The sequence below is a fragment of the Amblyomma mixtum genome, unplaced genomic scaffold (genome assembly GCF_055824585.1).
Source record: "Amblyomma mixtum isolate Tamu unplaced genomic scaffold, ASM5582458v1 scaffold_44, whole genome shotgun sequence".
Taxonomy (NCBI): domain Eukaryota; kingdom Metazoa; phylum Arthropoda; class Arachnida; order Ixodida; family Ixodidae; genus Amblyomma; species Amblyomma mixtum.
In genome coordinates this window covers 42,892-66,069 of record NW_028317741.1, presented here as the reverse complement: position 1 = coordinate 66,069, position 23,178 = coordinate 42,892, and the positions used below count along the sequence as shown (strand labels likewise).

Genomic DNA, 23,178 nt, shown 5'->3' with positions numbered 1-23,178 from the left:
TCCGGACGGTTGGTGGGCTCCGCGTTTCTGCGGCCACGTTGTCCTTACTCGGTTCCTTCCTCGAGGCGGCGGCCGCCGCATAGGACCGTGGCCGCAGGCAGTCCGCTGTGGCGTGGCTTCCACCGCAGCGCCTGCAAGCCGCTCCGCATCCGGCCGTGTCGTGGCCGAACACCTCGCAGCGAGCGCACCGCGGCGTTCGACACGCCGCGCCGATGTGGCCGTCCTGCCCGCAGCGGGAACACACCTTCCGGACGCCTCGGTAGTCAAACATGACGCGGTGGCCCTGGACGTTCAAGAAGTTCGGCACCGCCTGCTTCATCTCGATCCGGACCACGCGCGTCCCGTTGCCGACGTGACGACGGCCCTTGAGGACGGGGTGGGTGATGTCCAGCACCTTGCCGAAAGAGCTCAGTGCCGCTGCCAGCGCCGCGTCTCCCACGAACAGCGGCACACGAAAAGCCGTCACGTGGACCACGGCAGGACCCACGCAGGCTACTGGGACGGAAGTGCCGTTCACATTCAAGGCGCCTTCCACGAGCATCTTCTCCGCCGCCGCAGCAGAGGCCATGGCGACGCAGAACTTCATGCCTCCATGGTGCTGGAGGCTCTCTAGCCCTTTCGGGCCGACAACCAACTCGATGCCGTCGACGATGTCGTCAGCTGTCGCGTCGGATGTAACTGTAAACGAAAAACAGTGCGCCTTTGGGGGCGGCGCACGGAACACCGGAGGGGCAGCAGGTCCCGGGCCTCCCATGACGTCACGGGCGGCCGACTGGGCTGCTGCTTGAAGGCCAGGAAGTTGCCCGAGCACCGGCAAAGGCACGGCGCCTGGGCTGGGAGGCTGGTTGCGGATCCTCGGGGTCGCAGTGGATCCGAGGCCCGCCTGCACTTGTCAAAACTTCTCAGCAAGCCAGCGCCGAAAAAACTTCGCTGGTTCTGGACGAGCTCGGGCGTAAAAAGAGAAGTTTATTTTTTCTGTTTTAACATAGAAAATACAAAACAAAACAGATGAACTTAATTCTCTGATCAGTCAAGCACATGCGCAGTGACGCAGCACTGAGCACGTCAGTAATGCAGTAAAAATGCCGATACTCGACCGCCGCGCAGGACGATAAAGTATGTCGACCATTTGCGCAAGAACTCAGCCTCGCTCATTGACAGAGCGTCCATGCATGCTTGTTCAAAGAGGCGCGTGCGCAGGCGCTGCAACATTGGGAACATTGTTCTTTGCGGACGCCCATTTAAGGATGCCACTCCACGCTGCCGCCACAAAACAAACATGCCGACACACAAGAGCATATTTGTGAACAGTTCGCGTGAACTAGTGCGCGCTTCGAGGCGGGTTAAAAACATGCGTGACACTAATGTCCAAAAGGTGCGCGCAACTACACACTCAAACATTGCGTGCTGCAAAGTTTCAAGCAGACCGCACTGCGGGCATCGGGCGGAGGGCGCCACGCCCCACGCCGCAAGGCGGTCTCTTGTGGGCAGGACCCGCCAACCTCGCAGCCAGCAGAAGTCTCTGACATCTGCAGGAAGCGTAGCTGAGGTCAGTTGGCGCCAGCGTGCCCGTCTCGTTTTCTGGAGTTGTTCGCGGGTCAGCGCAGCGACCGTTACTGCTTCACACATTCTGGAGGGCGGGGTTTCATCAACATCCAGATCGGGCACGCTGGCGGTCAACGACGTCAGTGTGCGACGCACATTAACGAAAAATGCCGGCGGCTGCTCGGCTGTAGGGCCAACCACGTGTTGTGAAAAAAACACGTCACGCGCTGTACCCAGAAAATATGTGAGGAGTGTTCTCCCGGGATAGTCTGGGTTGCGTACAAGATCTCGTACTCCTCGCAAGGCGAGCACATTGCACATGGTGCGGATACAAGGTATACCAAACCCACCCATGTACGATGGAAGGCGCATGAACATTCGTGACACAAGTTCGGTTTTGCCCGCCCAAACGAAAGAGCCACAGGCTGAGGTTAGCCTGCGCGCAAACGTGCGCGGTGGGTTTGCGACGCGGGCGACAAAAAAACATGCGGCTAGTATTGTGGACTTAACTATATAGCAGCGCTCTGCCATTGAAAGGCGGAAAGTTGACGCTACCGAGAGGCGTTTCTCAGCGTTCGTGCGGAGGTTAGTCCAGGTTTCGCGGGCTACTTCTCCGCTGGCGAGGAATACTACTCCCAGGACTTTCACTCCCTGAACCCACTCCACCTCACCCGCAAGGTTCGGTGTGAAGGTGCCAAACCTTAGTGCCTTGCTCTTTCCCCTGTTCAATAGGGCCCCAGATATCTTGCTGTACAAGAGAAACAGCCGCGAAAAAGCGGTGTAGCTATCCTCGTCCTTGAGGAAAAGCGGCAGGCCGATAAATTGATTTGGCCCTGGCCAGGCAGAGGGAAGCCGCGTATGGATGGGCTGTCGTTAATGCGCCGGATGAGTGGATCCAGGCACAACACGAAGAATGTTGGGGAGAGAGGGCATCCTTGCCTTATGCCCCTGGTGACTGAGAAGGGAGCGCTCTGGTGGCCGTTTACGGAGAGACGAACATTCAGGTCTGCGTAAAGTAAGCGCAGCCTGCTGACAATTTGCGGAGGGAATCCGAAGGCTTCAAGGACTCCGAACAGATACGAGTGTTCCACCCGATCGAATGCTTTCGCCTGGTCTAGTGAAACAAAGCACCCGCTGAAGCCCGTCCTGCTGGCAAATGTGAACAGGTCTCTAGTGAGTGCCAATGCATCAAACACAGAGCGGTCAGGGACGCTGCTGGTTTGAGCCCGGTGGATTAGGTGAGGTAGGATCGTCCGCATTCTTGTGTTCAGTAAAGATGTGACTATTTTGTAATCTGCGTTTAAGAGGCTTATGGGCCGCCATGCTTGCGGGTCGGAGGGGTCACCGCCCGCTTTCGGAATGAGTATGATGCGACATTCGCGGAAAGAGTTTGGACGTAACCCATCCGCGAGGAAGCCGTTGACCATCTTCAGGAGCGCTCCTTGGATCTCGTAAAAAAAGTTTGAATAAAAACTTGTTGGAATGCCGTCTGGACCGGGGGCAGAGGCTGCATTCATACTCTGCAGGATGGCGTGCAGCTCTTGGCTTGTGGCTGCTGCGCAAAGGTTTTCATGCAGCTCTTCAGCTACTCGTGGCAAGTTTCCAAAAAAGCTTTGTAGAAGCCCGTCATAACCATCTTGAAGATTTAGCCAACTGTGCGTAGAGAACAGGTTCGAGAAGTGACTTGCAAATATCGTGCAGATATCGGACGCGGTTTTGCTTTGGGTGCCGTCTGGGAGTGTCACGAAAGGCACAGTAACGGGCGCTAATTCCTCTGTCGTGCCTGCGCGTACGTGTCGTAGCACAGCCGGGTCTGATATAGGCCGCCCGAGCTGGTGTGCACGACTAGCTGCCCGTGATGACTGGCAGAGCAACACGTGGTAACGTGCTTTAAGTAGACTCAGGTAATCGCTCATGGCAAAGGTTAAGGGTGCTCCCCTTTGCACTATACGGATGCGCTTGAGGGTGTCATGCAGTGCATGAGTTACCCGGCGTCTGCGGTCTTGACCGGCCGCCACCAGAGTTGCCTGCCAACGAGCCTTGAGTGTGTCCCATGAATCAGTCGCAACGAAGCTCTTGCACGATGCTGCCAACTCCGTACGCAGCGACGCCACGCTTTCCGGGTCCGCCAGTAGGCTCGTGTCCATGCGCCACGTAACAGTACGTGGGGTGTCCTCACCAAAGTCGAGCCTGACTGACAAGGGGTGGTGATCGGAAATCACCGGCGTGCCTGCAGGGAACGCGAGAACTTCGCAGCTAACGACAAAAGAAGCGAGCTCTGGTGGAAAATAGAATTTGTCTATCCGACTCGCTGACTGTGCTCTCTCAAACGTCGCTCCAAAGGCATCCCCGTGAAGCTGCACCCACGCGTCAGACAAGCGGAACTGAGTCACGAGATCGCGGAGCGCGGGGGCACCGCAATAACGGCGACCGTGACCCTGTCCGCGGACGTCACGGTCGATGTTAAGTACACAATTGAAGTCACCGACGATGAAAGTGGCGTAGGGATCAAGGAGGAATGAGTCGAGGCGCTCAAAAAAATCAGAACTACTAGGCTGCCGTGCTGGCGCATATACAACCAACGCACGTACCCGCCGCTGGTTTAGTGTGAAGTCGACCGCAAGAGTGCGGCCGTCCAGCCCGAAAGTGCAATGAGCACCCGCGCGCAGGCAGGGGTTTAAAAAAACGACACCAACACCGCACATATGAAAATCAGTCAACGAAAAATAAGCAAAAACAGAAAACCGGGTGGTGAAATTAAGCACATCAAGTGAAGTACGGAAGTTGCATTCCTGTAAAAACAGGATGTCGACGCCCCTAGCCCTGGCAAAGTGCATCACCTCTCTCTGTCTGTCTACGGATTGAAATCCCCGAACATTCAGGGAGAGGAGATGCACAACCGCCATGACTGCCAAGAGCACCGACGGCATAGCATACAACCTAAAGAGTGCTGCCATGGGCGGCGCTTGGCGCGCGCGGCACTTTTTTGCTAGAACGTTCGTTAACAGTCCCTTCGGATTCCGATGATTGGGGGTGGGCACGTTTGAAGTCTGGTCGGGAAAAGTCCATGTTTTCGGGGCCGTCGGCGCTTGTGGCCTCGCTCACCGGTTGCTGCGTGGTCTTGGCGACGCTCGCAGCTGAAGCCGATGCCGACGCCAGGGTCGCCGATGGGAGGGTGTGGCTGGCTGGTGACGGGAAGCGCGCGTCGTCCGCACCTCCAGGAGTCGTCGGTCCTGACACCTGGCCGCACGTCAAGTCGCCTGTCAGGCGAAGCGGCGTGACTTTGTCCGGTACGTCCACCAGGTCGCCCGACGCCACGCTCGACTCATCGCCGCTGCTGCTCTCGGTGTTGAAGGAAGCTGTGCGGGGTAGCGGCGGCAAGGGTTCCGCGAAAACAGCACCGAACGGCTCCACCTCGTTTGAAGGCGTCCCCTCGAGCTGCTCCTTCACGGGCACCTCCGTCGCGGGGGCGGGTTCGGGCTCCCTTGGGCGGCTGGTCGTTGGGTGCTCGTCGGCAACAGGCGTCCGGACGGTTGGTGGGCTCCGCGTTTCTGCGGCCACGTTGTCCTTACTCGGTTCCTTCCTCGAGGCGGCGGCCGCCGCATAGGACCGTGGCCGCAGGCAGTCCGCTGTGGCGTGGCTTCCACCGCAGCGCCTGCAAGCCGCTCCGCATCCGGCCGTGTCGTGGCCGAACACCTCGCAGCGAGCGCACTGCGGCGTTCGACACGCCGCGCCGATGTGGCCGTCCTGCCCGCAGCGGGAACACACCTTCCGGACGCCTCGGTAGTCAAACATGACGCGGTGGCCCTGGACGGTCAAGAAGTTCGGCACCGCCTGCTTCATCTCGATCCGGACGACGCGCGTCCCGTTGCCGACGTGACGACGGCCCTTGAGGACGGGGTGGGTGATGTCCAGCACCTTGCCGGAAGAGCTCAGTGCCGCTGCCAGCGCCGCGTCTCCCACGAACAGCGGCACACGAAAAGCCGTCACGTGGACCACGGCAGGACCCACGCAGGCTACTGGGACGGAAGTGCCGTTCACATTGAAGGCGCCTTCCACGAGCATCTTCTCCGCCGCCGCAGCAGAGGCCATGGCGACGCAGAACTTCATGCCTCCATGGTGCTGGAGGCTCTCTAGCCCTTTCGGGCCGACAACCAACTCGATGCCGTCGACGATGTCGTCAGCTGTCGCGTCGGAAGTAACTGTAAATGAAAAACAGTGCGCCTTTGGGGGCGGCGCACGGAACACGGGAGGGGCAGCAGGTCCCGGGCCTCCCATGACGTCACGGGTGGCCGGCTGGGCTGCTGCTTGCACGAACTTCACGCAGTTTGCCCGAGCACCGGCAAAGGCACGGCGCCTGGGCGGGGGAGGCTGGTTGCGGAACCTCCGGGTCGCAGTGGATCCGGGGCCCGCCTGCACTTGTCGATGAAACTTCTCAGGAAGCCAGCGCCGAAAAAAAACTTCGCTGGGTCTGGACGAGCTCGGGCAGCAACGGGCGTGCTCGGCGGTCGTCGAACTTCGAATGCCCACCGCTCGCTGCATCACTCAATTTAAAGCCGGCAAAGAAACTTCGAAATAACCGGTCAAAACAACTACAGTAATCTGGAAAAAACGTTGATGCAGCTCTTCATGGCTGTGATCAATCAAGATTAGTCCGGTCGCTTCTCGCGCCACGAACAAAAATGATAACGCCCTGTTCCTGCGGCCTCGAGCGCGAACGAACGAACACTGCAATGATACGTGGCATTATGATCACGTGGTCATACAACCATAACTTGGGCCATACCACCACACAGTTATGTTCGGTTTGACCTTGTGAAGCATTGAAGATCATTGTCAAAGTCGTGTTCACTGTCTCAAATCAAATGTCGAGGCCAAGGTCAAGAGTCAAGGTCAAGGGTCAAGGTCAGGTACCAAATTGTCATAGTCATATGATCACGTGGTCATACTATACCATAGCTTGGGCCACACCACCACACTGTTAGGTTCGGTTTGGCCTTGTGAAGCATTAAAGGTCACTGTCTCATCCACATCGAAATAAAAGTTGTACACCGCGGAATGGAGCTATCGCTCTAAAAGAAAGGATCAGTGAAGCCCCCTCCCATTACAGCCTTTGGCTGTGTACAGCGCCTGGCCCTCGTGCGTGCCACGCGCATACAGTGAGGAGCTAGAGTACCCCTTAACTGTCGACATACCACGAGACATGGGCGAATAACTTTTTTTTTTGCTTTATACTGCGTGAGGCAGCCCCTTTTAAAGGCGCAATGATGTAGCCACCTCTGGCCTAAGCTGGCACCGCCCGGTGATGAGGAACTGTTTTTTTTTATGTTTCCCTTTATCTTCCTCCCGTTCTTTTTTTCCCCAGTATGCATTCTGTTAACCCTTCCAATAACAATTGTTTTGAGAAAACGCTCGTGTCGCACCTCTGCCTTTCTCTCTGTCCTCGTTTTTTTTAGCGCTACTGTCGCAAAATGATAAGGAACTGAGCCCGAGAATCCTGAACGGTGCCACAGCGAAACAAGCGATGTAACTCACACATAAAGTCTGTAGAAAGCGCGATCGGGACACACCCTTTCTTTCGCGCTACGTGTTGCAACATGATAAGGAACTGAGCCCGAGAATCCTGAACGGTGCCACAGTGAAACAAGTGATGTAACTCACACATAAAGTCTGTAGAAAGCGCGATCCGGACACACCCTTTCTTTCGCGCTACGTGTCGCAAAATGATAAGGAACTGAGCCCGAGAATCCTGAACGGTGCCACAGCGAAACAAGTGATGTAACTCACACATAAAGTCTGTAGAAAGCGCGATCGGGACACACCCTTTCTATGTGATAAAAGAATTGTCAATAGTGTATGAATAAAAAATATATATTTTAGGTATTTTTCATTTTTGCTATAAAGTGAGCACCTTCGAAGTATCAAATAGAGTGTACCGAGCGAAGAAATGCGAAATAATTTTGACATAAATATTGTCAGCTTACTATACCGTCTGGCGCAGTTTGCAGCATCTAATTTATTTGGCACAATAGACACTTTTTGTTAGGCGTACGCAGTAAGCTTGCGCACGCATCGCTTACTGCGTTGCGTACGCTGTAAGTAGTGTAAACACGACACTTTTAGCTGGCCGTCCCGTAGCGTCCCTCAGGGGCACGCGTAAACGGTAGCGCCATCTAGTGACAAGATGACAAAGCACATCAACGCTGTGTTGAAGAAATTTTCATCCGTAATTACTGATAACTAGTGCGGGTGCATTGCGACCCTTTTTTCGTTTCAAGATGAAAAACCATGGAAATAGAACAAAATGCAACAAATGACTAAAAGTTAGACAACTGCTTCGCCAGGTGACGTTCTGGCGAAGTAAACACACCGCATTTAGTTAGTCCTAAGAGCTTGGAAATCGCCAAGTTATCGGAAAAACAGGGGCTACACTTCGTCTCACAAGATGTTTGCAGCACTACGGAAGGTAGAGCTCTCTCGTCCAATCAGGGCTGCAGAAACGCAGAAAATAGTCCCTCGAATATTTGAGGAGCGTATGACTATTAATCAAAACAATAAGCATTGCAACTAAAAACATGATTTGGACAGGTATATTTAAATGGTAGGGAGTGTTTCAATCGCTGGTGAAATTACCAGACAAAGCCCGTACGGACACAGCTCTGCGGAGGCCTGCTGCGAGGTAGTGATGCGTCGCCACTTTCCAACATGGCGTCGGTCGAGTCTGTTGTGTCTCCTGTGTGCTCTACACCGACAGTGCGCTGTTTCCCCAAGCAGGCGAAGCAGGTGGCTTTAAATGTTCTTGAAGCGCTTCGCGTCGAGTGCGGGGGCAGTTGGAGTACAAATGCGCTCATCAAGAGGACGGCAAAACTCACGCAGGTGAGCGAGCGAACGCTTTACAAGTGGACAACGGAGACGTTGAACACGGGCCGAGTGTTGTTGAACGCGGGCCGTTTAACGTGCGTTGCCTCTCGCGCAGCACATGGGCTTGTTTTGCATTTCGCCACCATCGACACTCGGTTGCCTCGGCACGCTGGAGTAAATAAATTTATATGCACATGACACGATTACTGAAATTTACTGCGACGCGACAACAGAGGAACTGATGAGAACAGGTTGCGACAAAAAAAAGTGGGGCTAGTCCCTTTAGAACGGGCGTCCGCATGTCCAAAAACAAACCAAAAAAAGGAATAAAAAGACATCAAGCGCCATCTGCTATAGGTAGAAAGAAGCCACCTGGAGATCAGGTGGATCGAACCACAGGCGCGTAGGAACACACTAATGTAGTGCGCGCCATCCTGATTGGACGAGAGAGCTGTACCTTTCGTAGTGCTGCACACAGCTTGTGAGAAGGAGTATAGTTATTGATTATACCTCTACGCGTGGGCTAGAGTGTGTGAAATAAAAGCGAACCGCTACCATTTGAGCGAGCTATAGCTCAGCTAAAAGTCTCTAATCTCTCTGTAAAGATTTTTTCTGGTTCTGCCGCGGCAATCATACCGATTCCGCTAATCTCTTACGCGGATATCACAAACCATTTACGCCTCTGCAGGAGGCTACTCCCGGGACCCGCCAAGGGTCTCGACAGAACCGAGGAGTGCCACCTCAGACGGCTCCTTTCCTAAATCCCGCCGTACTAAAACACGTAGACCCGACTTTCACGGGCAGGTGCAAATTCTGCGGGCAGTATTCTGACCTATACCACATGGTGTGGGCCTGCCAGTTAAATACAAATATATCAGTTATAAATTTATAAATCAGCCAACTAGGGAGGGCTGGGAGGCGGCCCTGTCCAGCTCGGACCTGGAGGCCCAGCGGGCCCTGGTCCGGAGAGCACGGGCAGCGGCGGCAGCCAATGGCGTCTCGGAATAGGGACTGCCACCCAGGTCAACGACCATCCACACCTCCCTTTACCAATTCTGTACAGTGCAACAATAAATGTTTTCTCCTCCTCCTCCTCTTGTTTTACCGTTCGGCTAATTAAATCAGTTGTTTTCCCTGAGTTTCTTTGTGAACGAAACTAACGAACGCGTACGTAGAGCACGTACACACTCACGCACAGATATGGGAAGCGACGCGACATGTCAGTAAACCGGAGCAAAATTCAAAAGCTTCAAACAGAACTTACGAAATACCCGAGGATATTAATTAAAGGCCTTACGCTAAGGAAGTCTGTGAGCCGGGTTCTGCAAACTTGCATGAGTGTGCTAATTTTTCACCCGAAAGTTTTGTTCAAATGAAAGGGACTAAGTGGCATCCCTTGGCATCCTGCGGGCAATGGAGTCCCGGTGGCAACATTGCTGTAGTTTCGCTCAGGCCTCTCCACACTATTGAACCAATCTTTCGCCTTTTACTAAAGATTGCCGTGTGGAGGGGCGTACCAATGAGCCTATAGGCCATTTTTTGTGAGGCCTTGCCCGTTTGGGTGAGGCCTATTATGTGAATCAAAAGAATGATACCGTGGTCTTCACGATGTTGCTGGTTTTAAAGCGAAAGCTTTACCAACCGTTGACGATGTTCGAGACTCCAAAGATTGAGGAAAGGAAGGGTCCATTACTGGCTTCCTGGGTCAGTGGACGCCTCAATCACGCTTTGAGGTCAGTGGCGGGGGTGAGAGAGAGATGTGGGTTTGCTTTACAACGTGATCGGGGAACTGGTGGAGGCCCACCGACAGACCCAATACATTCGGCTCACACAAACCTCCACAGGTCGGTATATCCTGCACTCCCTCGGAATCAGAACACCGGCCAACGACCCAACCCTCCTCGCTATCCCACGACCCCTTCACCGGGAGCTCCTCATCAGGCCGCTCCCGAGGAATGTGCACCCGTCCCACCTTGAGCAGCGCCGCAGATCCCGTGCGAAGGCGCTCCATCGAGCGTACGGCTCCGAGCCGGACGCCGTATGGGTGGACGCTGCCTGCACGGGTGATGAAGCGACAGCAGCTGTGGTGGACTCCTCTTCATCCAACCTCCTCACACTATACCTCTCCCTCCAGACACCTCCCCAGAGGAAGCCGCCATTGCACTTGCTATCACTCGCACGGAAGCCCGGTATATTTTAAGTGACTCTAAAACTGCGATACAAAATTTTGCTCGAGGCCGACTCCATGTCCCTGCTTTTGGCATACTGGACTCGCCCGACGCGCCCCCAAACCGCCAAATGGAGCTGATATGGATGCCTGCGCACTCCGGGAATCCTGGAAACGAGGCCTCCAACCTTTTAGCCCGAGGTTCTTTAAACCGGGCTCAGGTGGCCTCGGATCGGGGATTCACGAAGGAGCGCATGCACTCATTCAGTGAGCTGACCCAGGCATACAGAGCCTCACGCCAGCTCTACCCCCCGCCCCACCCCTCCCTAGATAAAAAACACGCAACACTCTGGCGCAGACTACAGACTGTTGGTACTGGGTGTTCGAGCCAGGAAACGGTCGAGGCGACGGTGAGTAAAATGACTTTTATGTACTGTATGTACAAGGGCTTTTACATGATACAAGGACCAAGAGCACCACGGGCTAGCACAAAGAAGGGCGGCCCCGGCGGTGAGCGTGACTCCGGCGTGATGGCTCTTCTGCTGCCCGTCTGCTGCTCGGGTTCAGCGCGGCTCCGTTTTTATAGCCGCCCGCTGACGGTTGCGGCAGCCAGCAGTTCAAATCCTCCAATCAGGTCACGGCACTGGCCACCGTTCAAATTAGACCAATGGTCGAGAGGCGACGGCCGGCGACGAGACGGAGGAGCCGCACCGCCGGAGAGGAGGGAGGAGGAAGGGTCCGCGTCGGCGCCGGCGAGACGGCATGAGTCACGCTGCACGCCGCGACATGCCCGAGAGAGTCTGAGCCTGCTTTGAGTGACGGCGGGCGCGCAGCGCTTGTTTTCAGGGAGGCCAGCCAGCGAAATGTGGGCGCCGCCACTACAAGAAACACACCCTCCCTTCACCCCTTACCCTAGCCCACTATCATCCCTCCTTCCCCACTCCGGCATGCGCTCTATGCCCAGAACCCTTCGCTTCTTCCCTCCACATCCTTTCCCTCTGCCCGGCGGACCCTCCCCCGCGGGACCTAGAGAACCTCATGGCCTGGGAGGACTGGGAGACCCTGCTGCGCTCGGAGGACCCGGCCGTGCATACCATCGCCACCGGGCTGCCACTGTTATGGACCTTAGGAACATAGACACTTGAGTGCAGCGGAGTCGTGCGGGGACCCTGGGGCGTGCCCCGAATTCCTGTGTAAATAAAGTTTTTTTCTCTCTCTCTCTTTATAGCACAATACATCAGTTGAGAATTTGTTGTGAGAACAGCTTTCACGAAATAAGAACTCAAAACCTCTTTCTTCTTGCACGCCCACCTTCCTCCCTTCCCTTACGGCAAGGTTCGGGTGTCCATCGAGATGTGACAGGTACTGCACCCTTTTCCTTTCCTCAAAACCATTTTTTATAAATGCTTGTCGTCGCGGTGCATGCCCAAATGTAGAAAATGTAACATATATCCTGCCCTTCACGCTCTTGTGAACCATGCTTCTCAGATGTGCGGATCCTAGCCAGAAGCAGCATTATGAAAGCCAGAGAACTGATTTAAGCGTTCTATATCAACAACAAAGGCAGTTTGTGTGCCAGCGAAACATCCGTATTTTTGTATCAGGCGGGAAAAAAGCTTTTTGAGCGATGTTTATCATGCAGAAATTGATGCGTAATTTTGTTCCTTGCGAGACGCTGGCTGAGTGTATATATGTATGCAGGTTCTGCAAAATGAACAAGTTGTTAGTGGCGCTCTGTCTCGTTCTCTTGACTCGTGCTCGTGTTTTTGGCGCCTTTAAATTACAATTATCATGTTTCGCGTCGTGTGAGACTAACGCTAGGGTAATTTTCAAATTGCTTCGGACAACAATAATTACTGAAGACGCTTCGGAAATTCTAAAGTGTGCTTGGCGAAAGCCTTGTGGTCAACCCACTGCAGCTTCCCCGAACCGCTTGGCGCGGAATCACTGGGCCGCTTCGGAGCCATGCGTCTCACTCACTCGACTGCAGCGATACGTCTCGCGAAGGAGCGGCGGTGCAGCGCCACCGCCGAAGCGCGCGCTCGTTGTACCTGTGACGTCACGGTTGCTAAGCACAGCTGCGCCCCCCACTGGCGCGCCGGTTGCTAAGGAGGGGAGCAGATTGCGCAGCTGCGCGGAGGGGATACCACAGTTGGCACGATTCCAGCGCACAGACGAACACCGCGAGCATGAGACATCAAAGGCTTTCGCCTTAAAAAGCAACCAACGATGTAATGACGCTCTGGTGCAGCCGTAGTAGCGCCACTTCAGTTTAAGCATGAAGAGAGGAAGAGGAGCGGCAAAAAAGGCGGAAAGTTTTCCCCGGGAGAACAAAGCGGTTTTTTACCCTGCAGTGGGGACAGCAGATGAAGGGATGAGGGGATGCGAGAGAGAGAGAGATTCAATTGTACCTGGTGATGAAATTCCTGACCGGTATATTCAATGCCCTCGCTTTCTCGTCGTCGCTAACGGCTCGTAAGCATGAGCCCATATTTTATGCTGTTTATGCAAAGATACGTGGCTTGGGTAATGATTTCGGTGGTCAGCAGAACCTTAATAACGTATTATGCATGACACCTCTGTAATTTACTTCCCGAAAAAAAAAATTCCGTCGAGCCGGATTCGAACCAGCGACCTATGGATACCCATAGCACGAGTCTTCTACAGTCCACCGCTCTACCAACTGAGCTATCGACGGAAACGAGAGCGCGTTCCGGTTGCTTTGCTCAAGTGCGAGTAGACAAGGAAAGCAGCGTGCAGGTTTTCCTTTCACGCGACAATGGGCTTATGCTCTCAATCCGGTCTATTTTCTTTTGGCTACTATTTGTTTTGAAGACAGCTTCATTACTTTCGTCTGGTTTGCATTGTATTCGCTTCATTTTTTCTCTTGCTTTTTCGATACCTATTGTTCGTGTTCTTATGCGTTATTTGCTAGCTCACGATGCAGGTATACATTCAAAATTGAAAGAGAACGCAATTGTTCTTTTCAGAATCATTTGCCTCCTTTGCGTGGAATTCTCAACTCTTTATTTCTTCTGCTTTCATTTCCTCCTCTTCCCTTTTCTCCCAGCCTTCAGGTTTCAACTCGGCACGCAACGGAGTCGTAGAGTGGGCACAACTGGAAACAACCTAGTAATGTCGCCCGTCATGTTTTCAGAAGGTGCCTGCGCCTGGAAATATCTAGCGCTGGTCAAATGGAGGCAAAAGAATAGGGTTGGATATTTAGATGCAAGACGTCCAAATCGCCACACAACGATAACCAGGCCCCTTCGCTCTTAAGGCGAAACTGCGAGGTGTTGGCGCGGCAGGACACGTCGATGAGATTATTTTGTGATCAATTTTAGTCATGTATGTGCTATCGTGGGGCATATCGCTACGAGACCGTTCTTCGTGTTTAGGCAGCGAAGACTTCACAGCGTGTGTCATAAACCAAACACACTTGGGAAAGCATTTGTTGCGCCTCATTTGCCGTTTTGTGACGAATAAGATTTGGCGCGCCTCTGTGAAGAGTACCGGGAATCATTTGCCCCAGTGGTACCTTCAAACAGCCTGCTGTGAAAGTGTAGATAGACGATATATGTACGGGAAGTGTCGCCTTAATGAATTTCCAAGTAATGGCAACAAGGATAAGTAAGCTTCAGTCTCGGTGACATGATTGCCAGCTGGAACAAGCTGGAACGAGGAAAGGCAAACGCTTAGCATAGAACTTCAGGTGATCCTTAAATTAAAAAAAACACGGCTACCGAAACGTAGCGTTAAATGTCGCTGCAATGCACAACTAACAGACAGCGGTTACTTTATTCTCCAATAAAAAGAAGGAAAAATTTTGTTGCCGCTGTTTCTTTTATACTCTTCAGCGCGTTTCTACTTTATCTATTTTATTGCCATAACAGGACAAGAGCACGTACGAACAAGAGCATTTTACACTATCCATGCACGATACTCAAACTTGCTTGCTGTTTGGTGTATTTACAGACACGGCTACAAGCAAAGTTAGGATGCTTTCTTTAACTACTTTCTTTCATATCTTTCACATCTTTGTTTAGCATTTGCGCAAAGGAAAACAATAAAACGTTTCGGCCAACTTGGGGCTTGAAACCGCGACCGTGTGTTAATAAAAAGAATCTCATACTTTACTAACTTTGCTGTCTGGGCGATTCGCAGGTCTTTATAACACACGGTTACGTACAGGAAATGGCTGTATATAAAAAGTATTTACGAAGGACTCGTATAGTGGCTGAACTGCACAATCGTAACAGCAAACATAACTAACACAACTAAAATGGCTACAAGCACAGACTACGCATCAATGGCGGAGACCAGTCCAGTTAAACGCCATCCAATTAAAGGCATGCAGTCGCTATGATGTAGAGACCTGTGCGCATACTCATTGGTAGGCAGGGCATACGCTGCTCATATCTGCGGTGTAAAATTTTGGCGCCTGCAGCACAGCTACTTGCCATTCTTTCGGGCGAAGAAGTACTCGACGCACCGCTCGGCCCCACTTCAACTGCACCACAGGATGAAAGTGCTCTCCCTCTGCTGGCAATGCGGTACAAGAGTAGCGTACTCTCAATGCCGAGCTTTTCTTGTATTTGCTGTATTAAGGATCAGCATACCGGCAATACTGTCACAAGGGTGGGACACATTATTGTCTTGTTAACGGAATATAAAACAAAAACCACTCGTGTACATTGTGACAGAATCATTCTGTTTATTTATTTACAATATGCTGCAAGCCCTTAAACGAGCCCTAGCCGGAAGGGCAAGAATAACAACTATTACAATAACTTAAGAGAAGTAGTAATCAGAATAAAATTATCCGGTCAGTGGTATTAATAACAAAATAAGTAAATAAAATACGTTAATCGCAAGCAGCAATCAGTAACAAATGAAGAAAAAACTTGCTGAATTCAAATCCATAGAAATTCCACAGCAGACAGATGACACAAAGTAGACAAACTTCAGTTAACCCAATCAGGTCGATGCTACTTGTTAGGCGAGTTCGGCGTTTTAATTGATGTTATTGCGGTATTATCAGCATTTCCCCCGTGTAATATTTAAATAATAAAAGTTCTCCTACATTAGGTAACAGAACACGGACGTCGTTCAGTACAGTTAAAAACGCGGCTGCAAAGGCTTACGGAGGCAAAATTTCCATTTGTAAACAATAGCTGATTTGGACACGGCTTTATACGAAGAGAAATATTCTCCCAAAATGTAAAAAAAAAAGAGCGCCTAACGTTGGGCTCGAACCCACGACCCTGAGATTAAGAGTCTCATGCTCTACCAACTGAGCTTTTTTTCTTCTTCAACATGGTATTTATTACAGTGATGTAATGTTCTATGTACATGAACTATATACAAGCCATTATGAAAACAGTGATAAACAATACATATTCAAAAGACCAGGCACTAGAAAAGGGGCAATGCAGAGCACATCACTAATAGTGAGTGCCACTCCGGTTCGTACTCAATGCTTTTTTTTCTTTACTGCCGGTCTCCGACAGTGAGCAGTAATACAGGACGATACACTAAAACAAAAACAGAAAGAAACAAAAAAAAGCAGTAGCAGTCAGCTTTGCACTGACATTGTCGCATTAAAATTCCTTCAGCGCTGTCAAGGCTTCTACTCTCGGCAACCACTGTGGTACACACTGAAGCGATTTCTGAACTTCAACAAATCTGGATATACTCTCGCGAAAATACATCCGTGCGGGCCTCGCATCCGGATCGCAATGGAAACCGGCCATGCGAGAACGCCATACAGAGTGGAGGCCAGCCAGCATTATGAGGTCAAATGGAATCCCGTCTTCATTATTTACTGCTAGGTATCTAATGCCGTGAGGGTCCAATGGGAAATCCTTTTTGACCGTTCTCTGTAGAACATCCCAAAAGTACACACCTTCCCAGCAATGCAGAAAAACATGGTCTATAGTTTCGGGCTGTTTGCATATCAGACAGTCAGCTCCCCACGGTAAGAAAAACCCCGTTGCTCTAGAAATTTCTTTACTGGCAGTGTTTCCGTATGTAGCTTGAAGAAAAAGGATTTCATGCCAGGTGTCACCTGCATTCTCTTTACCCTTTTTAAAACATTCTGACCGGGCTGTCCGCTATGCAAGGCTCTGTACAATGGTTCTGGAAAAATGTTGTCACATACATCTTTGTACAGTGTTGTTCTTTTCACTGAAAAAAGATAACCATTTTAAAAACGCATTGACAAAAACCGTATACTAGTCACCACCTCTTTGAAAAATCCTGAAATGGGTCCGGGCATCCCATTTGTGCCAACAATAAAACTAGGCAGCGCACATCTTAATCTAACTTGGCACACTGTGCGCAAAAAAGGATCGCTTGTGTCACGAAAAAACATAAACCTATTTACAAGTTGTCGCACAAAGAGATGCGACAGACTGAGACCACCATCCTTCACCCTTCTGAACAAATTCGTTCGGCTACACCTTTCCCATTGCGATGCCCATATAAAGGTTGCGAACACTCTGTGCAGCCTTTGCACATTCAGCCGCGAGCAGTGCAGTACCTGCATCAGATACCATAGCTTACTTACAAAAAAAAGGTTACACACCGTGGCCCTGGCAAAGAACGATAGAGGAACCCCCTTCCACCTGTCTGCTTTTTCTCGCGTTTCCTGCAGCTGGCTTAGCCAGAGGTCGTCATTGTTTTTGTAGAATTCCAATGGGACACCCAGGTACTTCGCTGGGGTGTTCACCCACGTCACGCCAGCGAATGTGTCTGGGGTCGTCGGCCATTCTCCATGCCAGAATCCCAGGCATTTACCCCAGTTAATTAAACTGCCCGTGAGATCCCGGAAACACTTCACTACTTCAACTGTAATACTTCCTTGGTCGATGCAGCATACGGCGACATCGTCGGCATATGCTAAGAGCTTTACTTCAGACGCTTGCAGATGAAACCCACGAATTGAATCATTCTGAATGATAACCAAGCATAGCGTTTCAATGTACAGACAAAATAAAAGTGGGCTGAGGGGGCAGCCCTGGCGCACCGAACGCTTCACCGCAATGGGGGCCCCCAATGACTTGTTTATGATTAGCTGCGTGGTGCAATTTCTGTACGCCGTGACCACTCCCTCTTTGATAATCGAGCCGACATTAATATGATCAAGAATAGCGAACAAAATAACATGTGGGACGCAGTCAAAGGACTTCAGAATCTAGGTCGAGCTGCAGCACAGCGACACAAGCTTTCATGATGTCACAGCACTCAAGCACGCACCGTATCTTATGTATGTTAGTGACTATAGACCTGCCCCTGATTCCACATGTCTGGTGGCAGCCTACTAGGTCTTTAATCACTGTTTGGAGTCTGCTCGCTAAAACTTTCATTAAAATTTTGTAGTCTACGTTGGTTAAAGAGATTGGTCTGTAATAAGTCACAAGTCTAAGTTTTTCCTCATCATCAGTCTTAGGGATAAGAACAGTGTGTGATGTACTATAGGACTGTGGTAGAGCTTTCATTCGGTACGCCTCATTGAACACTTCCGTGAGCACTGCATACAGCTTTTCTTTGAAAAACTTATAAAAGGAGGCGGACAAGCCATCGGGCCCAGGCGACTTTCCGTTGTTTAAGTTTTCAATGGCAAGGCACACTTCACCTTCAGTTATTGGTCGCTCCAAAAATTCTCTTATCTGATCGTCCAATCTCGGCATGTGGGCAAGAAACGTCTTTTAGAGCGCAGCTCTTTGGCGTCCGTTCCTGGGTTTCGCGTCATCGTCGGCCTCGTAACCAGCTCCGCCACCAATGTCACGCTTTTTAATTGGTCGAAATGCTCGTGACGTCACAGTGCGCGAATTTCAAATGGGGCCGATTGTACTTTGGCTAGTAACCATGCAACCAATCAAAGGGATCGTATAGTGATGCTGCAACTAAGTTGGACTGAGTTTAGTTAATTGCTTAATTAATCAATTAGCCTAATTAATATAGAGGAGAATGAAGAGGTCAGAAGAAAAGAAAAAAAAATCTCTGCCTCTCCCGTAAACGAGAGTAGAGTAAGCATGAAATGTTTACGGGCCTAATGTCATCTCGGTGGACACCCGAACCGCACCGTACAGGAAGGGAGGAACGCCACCACCCGTTCAGCGCAATGCCTTGCCATTTGAACGCAAGGTTTTTTGAGGAAAGGAAATGGCGCAGTAATTCTCTGCCATCTCGGTGGACACCCGAACCGCTCCGTAAAGGAAGGGAGGAACGCCACCACCCGTTCGGCGCGATGCCTTGCCCTTTGACCGCAGCGCTTCTCCCCCGGATCACGTATGACAACGAAGTGTAACGTGGCATTTATGTGCTTTTTGCACGCATTATTAGAAATCGGAAATTATAATTCCGTGCATTATCAAACCCACAGCTCCACTGATATCTTGATAAACATTGAGAACGCACTGGCAGCAGTTATTTTTTGTCTCATTTGGAGACCAACCGGCGCTTGCATGCCGGTCGCGTAGGAGGGCTTAGAGAGTCTCGTTAAATCTCGTTAAGTCTCGTACGGTGCCCGGATGTTCTCGTTTCAGAGCCCGGATGACTGGAATTCAGTGCCCGGATGAGTGGATTTCAGTGCCCGGATGACTGGAATTCAGTGCCCGGATGACTGGAATTCAGTGCCCGGATGAGTGGATTTCAGAGCCCGGATGACTGGAATTCAGTGCCCGGATGAGTGGATTTCAGTGCCCGGATGAGTGGATTTCAGTGCCCGGATGAGTGGATTTCAGTGCCCAGATGATGGCTCTCGGTCTCGGCGTGACGTCACCACACTGCCGACAACGGGGGCTAAAAGCATTTCATGCTTAAAAAATCTCTGCCTCTCCCGTAAACGAGAGTAGAGTAAGCATGAAATGTTTACGGGCCTAATGTCATCTCGGTGGACACTCGAACCGCACCGTAAAGGAAGGGAGGAACGCCACCACCCGTTCGGCGCGATGCCTTGCCCTTTGAACGCAGCGCTTCTCCCCCGGATCACGTATGACAACGAAGTGTAACGTGGCATTTATGTGCTTTTTGCACACGTTATTAGAAATCGGCAATTATAATTTCGTGCATTATCAAACGCACAGCGACTGATATCTTGATAAACATTGAGAAGGCACTGGCAGCAGTTATTTTTTGTGACTCCTTTCGAGACAACCGGCGCTTGCATGCCGGTCGCGTAGGAGGGCTTACAGAGTCTCGTGAAATCTCGTCAAGTCTCGTACGGTGCCCGGATGTTCTCGTTTCAGAGCCCGGATGAGTGGATTTCAGTGCCCGGATGAGTGGATTTCAGTGCCCGGATGAGTGGATTTCAGTGCCCGGATGAGTGGATTTCAGTGCCCGGATGAGTGGATTTCAGTGCCCGGATGACTGGAATTCAGTGCCCGGATGAGTGGATTTCAGTGCCCGGATGAGTGGATTTCAGTGCCCGGATGAGTGGATTTCAGTGCCCGGATGATGGCTCTCGGTCTCGGCGTGACGTCACCACACTGCCGACAACGGGAGCTAAAATCTCTGCCTCTCCCGTAACCGAGAGTAGAGTAAGCATGAAATGTTTACGGGCCTAATGTCATCTCGGTGGACACCCGAACCGCACCGTACAGGAAGGGAGGAACGCCACCACCCGTTCAGCGCGATGCCTTGCCATTTGGTTTTTTGAGGAAAGGAAATGGCGCAGTAATTCTCTGCCATCTCGGTGGACACCCGAACCGCACCGTAAAGCAAGGGAGGAACGCCACCACCCGTTCGGCGCGATGCCTTGCCCTTTGAACGCAGCGCTTCTCCCCCGGGCCCCTGTGCACCTGCGCAGCTTTGCTTCGATGCGCGAAGCCCCTAAGAGATCACGTACGACAACGAAGTGTACGTGGCATTTATGTGCTTTTTGCAGGCGTTATTAGAAATCGGGAATTATAATTCCGTGCATTATCAAACGCACAGCGCGACTGATATCTTGATAAACATTGAGAAGGCACTGGCAGCAGTTATTTTTTGTGACTCGTTTGGAGACCAACCGTTGCTTGCATGCCGGTCGCGTAGGAGGGCTTAGAGAGTCTCGTTAAATCTCGTTAAGTCTCGTACGGTGCCCGGATGTTCTCGTTTCAGAGCCCGGATGACTGGAATTCAGTGCCCGGATGACTCGATTTCAGTGCCCGGATGACTCCATTTCAGTGCCCGGATGACTCGATTTCAGTGCCCGGATGACTCGATTTCAGTGCCCGGATGAGTGGATTTCAATGCCCGGATGAGTGGATTTCAATGCCCGGATGAGTGGATCTCGGTCTCGGCGTGACGTCACCACACTGCCGACAACGGGGGCTAAAAGCATTTCATGCTTAAAAACAGATAAGTACGAAGCCGCGTCCCCCTAACCACCACCACGCACTTCCCCACTCAGTATGACGTTGCTCGTTTCATATACGTTGTGTCGAACATCCTAGACAGTTCCAACAATTGACAGGTTAATGACAGAACACGATGGATAGAAATGCAAGAATATAAATATGAAATAGCCTAATTAACCTTTCTAGTTAGACCGCATAAATCAATAAAACCGAGAACGAAATTGGTCGAGTTGGGGAATCGAACCAGGGTCTCCGGAGTGCGATACGAGCACGCTAGCCACTCCGTAATGCCAGCTGAATGGTTTGGAATGAACAAAGGCGCGTCTAGCTAATACGGCGTCTTCGTTCACTCCCATCTTCCCCCTTTCCCTTACGGCGAGGTGCAGGTGTCCACCCAGATATGCGAGAGAGATACATTTCCTTTCCTCAAAAAATAAATTTACCGTCCAGCAAGGCGTACAGCCGAATTGGCGATGGCGTTCTGTGGACTCTCTGGCAGCGTTGCAAGACGCTGTCGCGTTCCACTCTTACAGGCGAAGCTTAACATGTTAACCACACATCAGTAACACACGCAGGCAGCCAATGGACGCGTCATTCGCTGGCAGCACTTGATTCATCATTCACAACCACATTCTTAACGTACGCTCCCTTGCCGCACATGCCAAGGACGTACACCACGATCACATTCTGCGCCATTCCTCTGTACTTTGCTTTGCTGAAACCTGGATGGATCCCGAAGAGCCTCTCGAAATCATAGATTTCCTATACTGCTGTGGTGCTCGCAGAGACCACAACAGAGCGGCGGGAGCCGCTATCTACTTGCGCACAGGTCTCTCTGCAATACCAGTCGAAATGTTTGGCACGTCACATGAAGTTGGCGAACTGTGCGCCGCAAAGTTGCCCAACGGCTTGCTGGTAGTAGCTGCCTACTTCGCCCCTACCGCACTCACGAAAGACGTCGTGCACTTCCTGCAACTCGCATTAACCGTCCATCGATCCACACCGATGTTAGTAGTGGGGGACTTTAATGTTGACATAAAGACAAACAGCAATTTCCTAACACTTATGCGGGAGAACATCCCGTTCCCCTCGCTCGTAACGCGTCCCACGGCTGTGACAACCTCGCGAGGCACTTGTATAGATCTCGTCTTTGAGAATCAAGCATTGGTGTACCAAGTCGAACATATATCAGTCTATTTCTCCGACCACAAAGCTTCCTTCATGACTGTCAAGAACTGTTAGTGGAGTCTTTGTTAAAGGAATACGTGTGAAAGTGAAACAGCTTATTTGCTGCGCTCAAATTTCGCATTAGGAAGTAACGTAATCGTCGGTAATTTTTTTAAACCCGTCCAGGTCGGCAGGATGGAACGCAAATAGCGCCTGATAATGCTCAAAGAACTCTCGCCCAATGCCCTCGTTGTCATTCACAACGACGCCATTCCGCTCTATCTCTGCTATGTGGTTTCTTCGGGAGTTTGTCTTTTCAAATTCTAAAGCCCGCTTCGTAGGCACCTCGCCTGCTTTCAGTGAATTTGTTCTCGCACGCACCAGCGCACCCCGATGACGTTCTTCCTCGATCAACTGCAGTTTCTGCTTTAGATTCCTGACGTCATCTATGAAAATACCGGGCGTTTTGCACTGCTCTGCTATCAGTTTCTGCAATGTTGTTCGCAGCTCGGTTTCCTTCATTTTTTCGTGGAAGCGAATCGCACTGGCCCTGTCAATTGCTGTGACTTTAATCTGCTGCTTGCATAGTTCCCACTGCTGACCGAGATTCAGGCTACTGTTTGGTTTTAGTCTGTTAATTTCTTCTAATGCTTTTGCTACGAATTGTTCGTCGCCAAGTAGCTTAGAATTCATTTTCCACATGTCCCATACAAAGTGTTTCATTTGTTTCTTTGTTCCTATAGCGCATTTAACCAGGCAGTGATCAGTAAAACACATCGGTACAACGTCGTAACTACGGCACCTCGGGATCACATCCAGAGAGACGTAGATCCGATCCAGGCGTGCGTGGCTAGCACCCTGGAAATGAGTGTACTTTACAGCGCGTGCGCTCTGCAGGCATTCAGCTACATCTGTTAATTCCGCTTCGGCAATGACCTCTGCTAATAAATCTAATCTGTACTCTTGTCTCGGAAAGCTGTGCAACTGGTTTTGTCTGCAGACCTAAGCACGCAGTTAAAGTCACCCAAAATAATGAGGCGTTTTTCAGGCATCACGTACTGTCGGACATAGGCAAAGAAATTATGTCTTTCCTCC

The 23,178-nt window shown here is 51.2% G+C and overlaps 2 non-coding genes across 2 annotated transcripts; one reads left to right on the top strand and one right to left on the bottom strand.

Moving 5' to 3' along the window:
• Window positions 1-9,850: 9,850 nt before the first annotated feature.
• LOC149324378 (U5 spliceosomal RNA) lies at window positions 9,851-9,974 on the top strand. Its single transcript, XR_016286861.1, has one exon. It is a non-coding gene; the product is annotated as a U5 spliceosomal RNA (small nuclear RNA).
• A 3,206-nt stretch (window positions 9,975-13,180) lies between these two features.
• TRNAY-GUA (transfer RNA tyrosine (anticodon GUA)) lies at window positions 13,181-13,271 on the bottom strand. Its single transcript is given in 2 exon segments — window positions 13,181-13,216; window positions 13,235-13,271. It is a non-coding gene; the product is annotated as a tRNA-Tyr (tRNA).
• Between the last annotated feature and the right edge of the window lie 9,907 nt (window positions 13,272-23,178).